General features: G+C 41.7%; 1 long non-coding RNA gene across 1 annotated transcript; it reads left to right on the top strand.

Moving 5' to 3' along the window:
* The first annotated feature begins 219 nt into the window (after window positions 1–219).
* LOC107183464 lies at window positions 220–2,786 on the top strand. The gene is made up of 3 exons (XR_001514253.1): window positions 220–268; window positions 814–864; window positions 2,517–2,786. It is a non-coding gene; the product is annotated as an uncharacterized LOC107183464 (long non-coding RNA).
* The last annotated feature ends 6,467 nt before the right edge of the window (window positions 2,787–9,253 follow it).

The following is a 9,253-nucleotide window of genomic DNA, read 5'->3' as shown; positions in this document are numbered from 1 at the left end:
TAAAGAAAATATCTTCCTTCAAATCTTCCAATAATATTTCTTTATGTTTCACTGTTGGTTCATAAGCACAGTTATATATGTAGATCTATGTAGGTATCAGTGTCTACTGGATTTCTATATCTATATCTATACCTATATCTATATCATCTATCTATATCTATATCTATATCTATATCTATATCTATATCTATATCTATATCTATATCTATATCTATCTCCAGGGAGTGAGTCAAGACAACAGAGATATTAAGTCACATTGACCTTCTAGGTATGTTTGTCACTATAGTCTATAACAGTCACAATTTCTGTCTTCTTGCAAATACAATATAATAAATTATCATATATCATGGGAACTAAAGCTTAGATTCCAGATACAAAACTTGTTTTTTAAACTAAACCACACTCATTCTTTTTTAAAACAATATATATTTTATTGACTTTTTTTACAGAGAGGAAGGGAGAGGGATAGAAATTTAGAAACGTCAATGAGAGAGAAACATCGATCAGCTTCCTCCTGCACACAGCCCCTACTGGGGATGTGCCCGCAACCAAGGTACATGCCCTTGACCAGAATCGAACCTGGGACCCTTGAGTCTGCAGGCCGTCGCTCTATCCACTGAGCCAAACCGGTCAGGGCCACACTCATTCTTTTATCTCCTTTTTCTCATTAAATTAGCTCCAAAGTAAGAATTTCCTGTCTTCCGTTTTTTAAAAATTCATCTTTACATTGTTGAAAGTATTATAGATTCCCTTTGTTTTTTTCCCATTGACCCCCTCCAAGAATTCCCTGATTTTCAAAACTTTCTGTTTAAGGCCCTTTCCTTTCAAGAAAATGTGTTTGATTGAAGATGTATTAAGTAATAGGTAAGTGGTTAAAACATCTGTAGGCTTTTAAAAAAGATTTATATTACTTCCCTAATATATGTGAAAATTAATTTAGATGTACTAATTCAGAACTTTTGATAATTTAGGCAGGAACAGATTTCCATTATAATTCTCCATGAAAAATGATTTTTCTCCTTTTTCCTTTTTTCCCCCCCAGAGATGGAATGTTTAAGGTGGGGTTGAATAAGAAAATAAATGGTTTATAGCATTTTGGAAAAGCAATTAATATGCTAATTAAAACATATTCTCCACATATACAGAAACTTGCCAATCTACGAATAGACAGAGGTTAGACTTATATAAATAAACAACCTACTTGGAATAAAACTAATGAATACCCTTTCTCTGTTTTGTAAACAAATTAAAGTGTTTAAGGCTATATTTCCTATCTATTGTTTAATATGATCATTATTTCAAATTAGAAATAGCTTCATATTTTTATCAAGTGCACCCCTCTTTCAAAATATTTTGACAATTTTCTTTCAGCTGAATCTAAAGAATTTTTCCTTACATGAGGAGATCTCATGAAGCTGTTGGAGTTATGTGAATATATTCAACAAAATGCATTCAAATAGATATCTTAAAGGCTTATGCTTGGCAACACATATTTTATTGATTTAGTTCTAGTTAGTGATGTGCTGGAAAACAAACAACATATCTAAATAAAAATTCTTAATTCTAATTTTTAAATAGTTCAGACTGATCTTTCTCTTACAAAGAGAATGAATTAAAGAGCAAATATGACTATATTAGCAAAAAGTATATATTTACATGTTCACTTTGAATGAATCCTAACATTGAAAAAACATTTCTGCCATACAGTGCACCTGTATGTGCGCACTCACACCACACACAAACACACATTAGGGGTACAAATGTCTAATCACCCCAGTCAAACACATCTGATTTAAATGTATTCCTTCTGCTGAATGCCAGATATACCATTTAGAATCAGGTGAAATGGGCCTCTTTCAGAACCAGTATCTAAACAGGGACTTCATATTTGTAGCTAGCATTAATGATTTTTTAAAAGTGGAGCATGGTGGAGAATAAAGAACGGAGTTTCTCCCTTTGCTCCTTCATCTCATTTAGTATATACTGTGTCATTTTCATACATGTGAGGGTCAGGTTACCTTTTGCACTGGGAAACAAAGTTTTTAGAGTATGGAAGAATCCTTAAATAAAAGCATTGCCTATTTCCCCACCATCTTAGTTGAAAAGTTTCTCTGGATAAGCAAAAGTTCATTAATTTCCTATACCATCTAGCCATTTGCTCAACATATGGTAAGCCCAGCCTTGGGGTGTATAAATTATGATAGTATGCTAAGAGACATTCTATCTCCAATGAGTTTAGGCTAAACTGATAAAATTCCTGTGATTCTAGCTACCTCCCTGGGTACTTAATACATATTTGTTGAATGAAATAAATGACTAGCTTTTGTGCATAAATTTCTGAGAATAATTTCTTTGACTCCACAAAGGAGAACTTCTTAATGAAATGATGTTTAAAATCTATTATTATTATTATTACTATTATTATTAAATCTTATAGTTGAGTAAGATAAGTGTCTAATGTAAAGATTCTTAAACATTGTTTACCTTGGTTAATTGAAGACAAAAACATTTTATAGGAAAAGATCTCTTGCTCACCAGAATTAAGAGTCTAGGAAAAGGCTGGGAGAACTCATTCTACACTGAACTGGGCGAGGTCTAGGGAGGTGGGTCAGGATCGGGGAAACCGGTGATGGGAGTGCTGAGAGGAGGGCTGTTTGTTCTAAGAAAAGGGTAAGACACCTCGTGCCACAGATGAGGCCTGTGGGAGCCTGGCCGGGGTTGGTTTCTGGTTTGGACCCCTCTGTGTGTCTTCCTGGCAGTTCCCGGTTAGTGACCCCCAAATCTGAGGAACCAAGATGCATATTGCACACTGACAACAGGCACAGAGTGATGCTTTGTCTCCACATCAGCTGTCAGACGTGAGCACAGATGCCTCTGTGTGGACAGGGTGTCAGTACACACTACACAGGATGGGGCAAAAGGAGTGTGCAGTTGTGAGTACGTGAAACACAGTGCACTCTTGTATTACTATTTATTAATCATTGTGTTATTTCCCATATGAAGAACTGTAAACCTCCTCTTGGCCCACTCTGTATTTTGGGGTCCCTGTCATGGGATTATAGTAAGAACTCAAACTCACAGGAATAACTGTCCCATCCAGTCCTAGTTTGAAAGGTATTAACATTTTAAAGAAAGATGACCCTTTTTAATATTCAGATAACTCAAGGTCAAGCCAAATATGCAAATTATAATTTATGAACAATTGCACCTTCTCTTTCCTATCAGGTCAATTGGCAAGCATGTTTGCCATGGTGAAAAAATGTACAGGTGGGTTTATATCCCTGTGAAGAGGAGAAGGCCAATAGAATATCTGTTCTATTGCAATTAATTATCAGGTGTGTGTGTGTGTGTGTGTGTGTAAAGGTTGTTAACAGATAGAGATTCATCTCTTTTTCCCATTCTCATAAATTTTATTTGTTTATTAGAGTGAGACACTTTGAGATTATCTGGCAGATGAACTATGTATATTCAGTATCTGAAAATCAATATAAAGGCAGGCTTTTCACTTGTGAGGAAGAAAAAGAATTAGACTTGTCATTTGCCTTTTCATCTCTTATCTGCCCATACTTTCCCTCCATGATTCCTTCACGGGCCAGTCTCATGAGGGAATGATCAGCAGCCAACTGTGTTCCTAATAAACCTGTTTTGAAAAAAAAAAAATTGTTTGGTCAGAAAATGTTTGGTCCTCACCATGTGATAGGATTCTGAAAGGTCAGCCACCTGTAAACACCACAGGGAAACATTTAAAAACTCCGCTAACTCTGGGACCAGCCTAGGTAAATATCACAAATATTAGTCCTAGGCATCGGAATCTCCTTTTTCAGCAGTGCAGACTCACTTAGCACCCAGCAGTGCCGTTTCTTGTGGATAAAAATTCTCTTGGACAGTGGGGCCCAGTAAGTGACTGAGCTACAGGAGTAATGCCACCTAAAGGGCCGTGTCCCTCCGAAGGCAGGTGTCCCAGAGGCTGCGTTAAAGAGCAGGAAGCAGGCGTGGTGGGGGAAGCCGGTGGCTTCTGCAGGAAGGGGTGGAAAGGCACAGGGTTGAGAACTGGAGGCTGGAGAGACTCACCCTTTCCCGATTTGCTCAGTCAGCACTGATGGAAGTGTGACCAGCCTGGTCTCCGAGGCTGTCCTGGGCCAATGGCTGCAGAGCCTACCTTGATTCTCCTTCTGTTCCAAACAGCGGACTTGAAATGGCTGAGAAGGCAGAAGCAGCAGACACAGGAACTCCTTTTCAATTGTGATTTCCCCCTCTTTTTTTCCAGTGCTCTGAGGCTTTTCCCACCCTGCCCCCAAATGTAATGAAACACAGAGACGTTTTCTATCCCCCCCGCCGCCTCTGCCCCATTTTCCATGTCCTTATTATTATTTTAGCTCCTAGGAAATGGCACTAAGAAGAATCCCAGGAAGTGAAAGCTGTGATGATTATGATTTCTAAGAAAGGCCAGCCCTGTTCCAAGTTTCTTCAGAATTTTTTGCTCTTTTAATGAGTGTAGACAATTTCCCTCAAGTTGATGATAGATTTTTAGCTACTATCATCGTAGTAGGTCATGTCACCATTTAGCACATACCCTTTCCCCCCTAAAATCTTTTAAATCTTACTTTTTTCTCCACAGAGATTAATATTCTCTTTGGTGACAATTTATAAACAAAGCTATTTAAACAAAATGCAGGTAAGAGATCCTTATGTTTTCTTCATGTATCACTTGCCCCAGCGACATGCAGGGACACAGCCCAGGATGTGCAGGCTTCGGAGATTCCTTTTCCAAATGATCACCCACCTCTGTCCTATTTTACCACCAACATTATGAAGCTTTTTGTTTCTTGAGTATAACCCAGTGTATATGCACTGATGTATAGCACCAACTTTAAAGGGTTTGGGGGAGGATTAAGTGAATTCATATATGCAAGCATGGACAATAGTGCCTGGCACAGGGTAAGCTCTATGTAAGTTTTGCTGCTATTATTGCTACCTGTTTTATTGTTTTCATTTGATAGAAGAATATACAGGGTGTCCCAGAAAAATGTATACACATTTAACAGCTGATAGCTCAATTTTGAAAATGAAATGTATTTTCATAAACACTGCCTTTATAATTATTCAAAGTGTGTGTGTATACATTTTTTGGGGGGGAACACCCTAGAGAATGTCCATTTCAATTCACCCCTAGCTATGGTTGGGTACAAAGTTGGCCCTGAAATTGTTCGCCCGTAGAGTTTAACAGAACTACTTCAGTTGAATGAGAAGACAGGCCAACCACATGTTCCTCCCTTTTGCTCCGGGGTCTTGAAATGTCCCCCCATTTACTTCTTGTTCACTGTAATACCAACCAGAGGGGTGAGGGCTACGGGTCCCTCCTCCTTCCGCTCACCTTCTCCATGTGGTCCCCTAAGAATTAGGGAAGAGACAGAAGAGTATTTTTTTTGGTCACCTCATTCGTTCTGATGTGAAAGAGTCAACTTATTCTGTGAAGTCCACTGAAATTTGAAAAGCCTCACATAGCACATGATCGTAAATGACAGGCTGTAAGCAAATGACCACTGAAATTCAAGGTCAAGAGACTGAATAATGAGTGTTTACCCACCGGTCGCTTTAACATTGACCTGTGTGTCCCACAAGATGTCTTGAGGTTGAATTATGTCAAAGCATAATCATCTTGAACACTGTTATGGGAGATGGTTTGAGAGAGAAAGGTTTCCGCAGGTGAGTGGCAAGACTTGCATTCCCTCTTGCAGTGTACAAAACAACTAAACATCACATGCATTTACTGCAGAATTTCACTCGCGGGCTCACATTACAATCTTTTTTGTCAATGGCCATTGAAATGGTGGTATGTCTCCCATGAATGTGATGCTGCTCATTCCCAAAATTCATCTCCAGGACATACGTTTTTTTCCGTTCTCTTTCTAATCTTTTGGGAGAATGGAGGGCAGGAGGAAATCCATTTTCCCAGCTAGGTCTGTATTTTTTCAGAAAAGATGTTTCACTTGTTGTCCGATGGTATTGAGACATTTTTTCCAATCTGTCCTTATTGAAAAGAGCAAACCCTACCCCTGCCACCACCTGGGACCTGGCAGATGAACTATGCCCTTATGGAGTAAGTGCTTTGTTTGTACACCGACGGCGGTTCTGAGAAGACTTGGTCTGGTGGTGATCATGTCTCCAGCATCCTGGTGGCTCTGTTCGTTTTTTCTTTTTCCTGTTTCAGTTTTAGGTCTCTGTGCTGAGTTGATCCTTTCCCCCAATGCTCTCTAGGTTAGGAAAGATTTTACACATGTGAAATCTCCAATCTTTTTCGGTCAAGGATGTCTAGGAGACACGTGTGAATTAAACTGAGCTTGATCTTTTGGGGGCGAGTGGCGAGATGAAATGTTAAAAATTCCACCACTTTGCATAGCTTTTCACTCAAGCTAATACCGTCAGATTAAAAGTCCCTTCTCCCAACCCCATGACGTTTCCTTCCAATCTTTTTGTTTTTTTCCGAACAAGTTCAGATTTGAACTACTATGCTGAACTTCCTTTTTCCTCTTATTTTATTTGATTTCACAAGAAATTCTAAACTCTTACAGAAGAAACCAAAATCATGGTTTGTTCTGTTGATAGTTTAAAATATAGCTGTACCTGGGGAAGGTGGCAATGAAGAGGTGTTCTTTCTTATCTTTAAAAACAAACCTAGTTAAAACGGTATAAATCCTGTTAGCCAGGAAATGACGGTCCCCCCTCAGCGGCAGCTGCTGGGAGCTACTGGTCAGCTGGGGAGACGTGCGAGGGTTTGGGGAGGGGCCGCCGGGCCTCCCGCTGCCCCGTCCTCCGCCCGCATTGTCTCCCAGCCACTTGGTGCTCTTTGTCTGCGGTGGGTGGCTCCTGCCACACGCTCAGAGTCCTGTCACTGAGCCTCATTCAGCTGTTTTCTTTCTTTCTCTCCCCACTCTTCCCTCCGCCCCGGGTCTGTTCCTCTCTCATTGGTTTTATGAGTCGAGTGATTATGGAGAGCAGTTTGGTAAAGTAAACGCTCAAAGGGTACGGTTTCTAATGAGCTTCAAAGAAATGAGATAGGACGCCTCTGGCGTGGACAGGGTGCCTGCCTGTGTGGATTTGGGAGTTCAGTGTTCTGGATGTGACAGTTTCTACTAAAAATACTGGGGCGGCGAGGTGGAGGGGGACCTGGATGGGGAGGTGGTGCCAGCCCTTAGGGGGCCTGTGCTGTTGAGTAGCCTACCCCCTCCCCGCCCCCCACCCAGTATTTGGAGAGAACTGTCAGTGCTTGGGTGCCATTGTTAATAAGAAATGAAAGGCGACAGCAAATGCCTTGTGAATTTCAGTGGCCAGGTAGGACGTTCAGAGAGCCTTCTGAAATAAACACGCTGACCCGCATTCTGTCCTGTGTGAAGCATTAATGTCTTGGTGGGGCTTTGCTCTGAAGAGCCCATTTTCCACCTCCCGCTTCCCCTCTGCCTGCACATTACCTGTAGCTCGCAATGCATTTTAAGTGTTTCTCTTGCCTGAGCTGAGGAGAGCAGCTGTGGGAGAAAGGCTGGGTTAACAAGGCTCTCAAAGCCATTTGTAATTTATACAAAAAACTTCCCTTGAGGGGACTGTGCAGTCCTTCACACCCGGAAATCTTTTGGCTGGGACAGACGTAATTCTAGGAGCCAAGCCCTTGTTGTCCACATGGAAACTGAGCTGCGAGGTGCTTCAAGGTGTTTCCTAGGACACAGAGCTGGTGTGTGGCCACACTGGGACTTGGATCTGATGCTCTTTCAAGAATCCTTCAGGGACACACATTAGGAGCTTGTGCCCTTTGACACATGTCACTGGCAAAATGTTATTATCTCCACTTGAAAATGAGGAGTGACAGAGAAAAAAGAATGTTCACAAAGCTAGTGACCGAGGGCCGTCTTCAGTCCCCCGTCCTGCCATCCCAGAGTTGTTTCTGCTTCTCTTTCCTGCACCGCCCCAACTTACCACCTATCCCTCGCACCAGTTAGCATTTTTTCTCTTTATACCCAAGGTGTGTCCTATATTTCTCTTTCACTGGGTGCTTTTCTCCCATCATATTTGGAATTGTGTCTGAAAACCCCTTCTAGAATTGTCCCCTAGGTGGCCCAGACCTAACTCATGTTCGCCAAGAAGCAGTGTAGTGTCATTTCCAAATTCACCCCAGCCTAGTGTTGCAGGGTAAACACAGAGCAGGCCTGGGGCAGGAGGGCAAGTCCTAGAAATGCCTTCACTCCTATGGATTCCCATGCAAAGTTCCTTCCAACTCCAGAATCCTACATTTTCATAGGAATTGCCAGAGAGGGATTTTATTTTCTTATTCTCATCCAAGGATATTTTTTCCATTGATTTTTAGAGAGAGTGAAAGAGATGGAGGAGGGGGAGAGAGAGAAATAGGGAGACAGAGATAGAGCAACAGAGAGAAACACACATTGATGTGAGAAAGATACCACGACTGGTTGCCTCCACATGCACCCTGACCGGGGCCGGGGCTTGAACCTACAACCGAGATACGTGCCCTTGACTGGAAATCAAACCCGAGACTCTTGGGGCTGCAGGCTGATGCTCTAACCACTGAGCACCATCCAGGGCTACCAGAGAGAGGTTTTGAGGAAAAATGAGTCCACTGCAGCATCAACCCAGTCCAGTGGTATTACTAAAGGCCCAGGCCCTTGGATACCAGTATCTTTAGTCCCACATTGAGCCAGGAGCTTTGTCCTTGCATTGCCGTTCTGCCACCTTGGTGGGAGCTGCTCCAACGGGCTCTGCCAGCGCTCACTCAAGGGACCAGTGATGCTGGTAAAGGAGGACCCTGGGAGTTTTTCAGAACAAGGGATGCTACGCACACAGGTTTCTTTTCTGCCAACTGGCTTGGGTATATATAACAAACAAGTCAAGGGATGTGTGCCGCTGTGTTCGTGTGGGTATTTTGGTTTTCTGTGTTGTGACTTCTGACTTCCCTTCAGAGTCTAGATCCTTAAGGGTAGCAGGGTTAGGCAGTGGGTTGCTTCTTAATGAGTAATCAGTGATAATGACACCAAACCCGGGCCTTCGGATTTTAGGTCTAGTATTTAGAACCTATTGTCTGGTGGAATTTGAAGTCATTATTGTCCTCCGAGTGGTCACGAATGTACCATGAAAATTTGATAGGAAGTTGACAGGATTATTCCTTCCCATTGTGACTTATTAAAAATCATGATTTGTGCCTTCTGCTTCTACTTCTGTATAAGTTTTCCCACTTCAGGCCTCAATT

Source organism: Myotis davidii, unplaced genomic scaffold (genome assembly GCF_000327345.1).
Source record: "Myotis davidii unplaced genomic scaffold, ASM32734v1 scaffold436, whole genome shotgun sequence".
Lineage (NCBI taxonomy): Eukaryota > Metazoa > Chordata > Mammalia > Chiroptera > Vespertilionidae > Myotis > Myotis davidii.
Note: the sequence above shows the minus strand (reverse complement) of the source record. Positions and strands in the feature narration are given on the sequence as shown.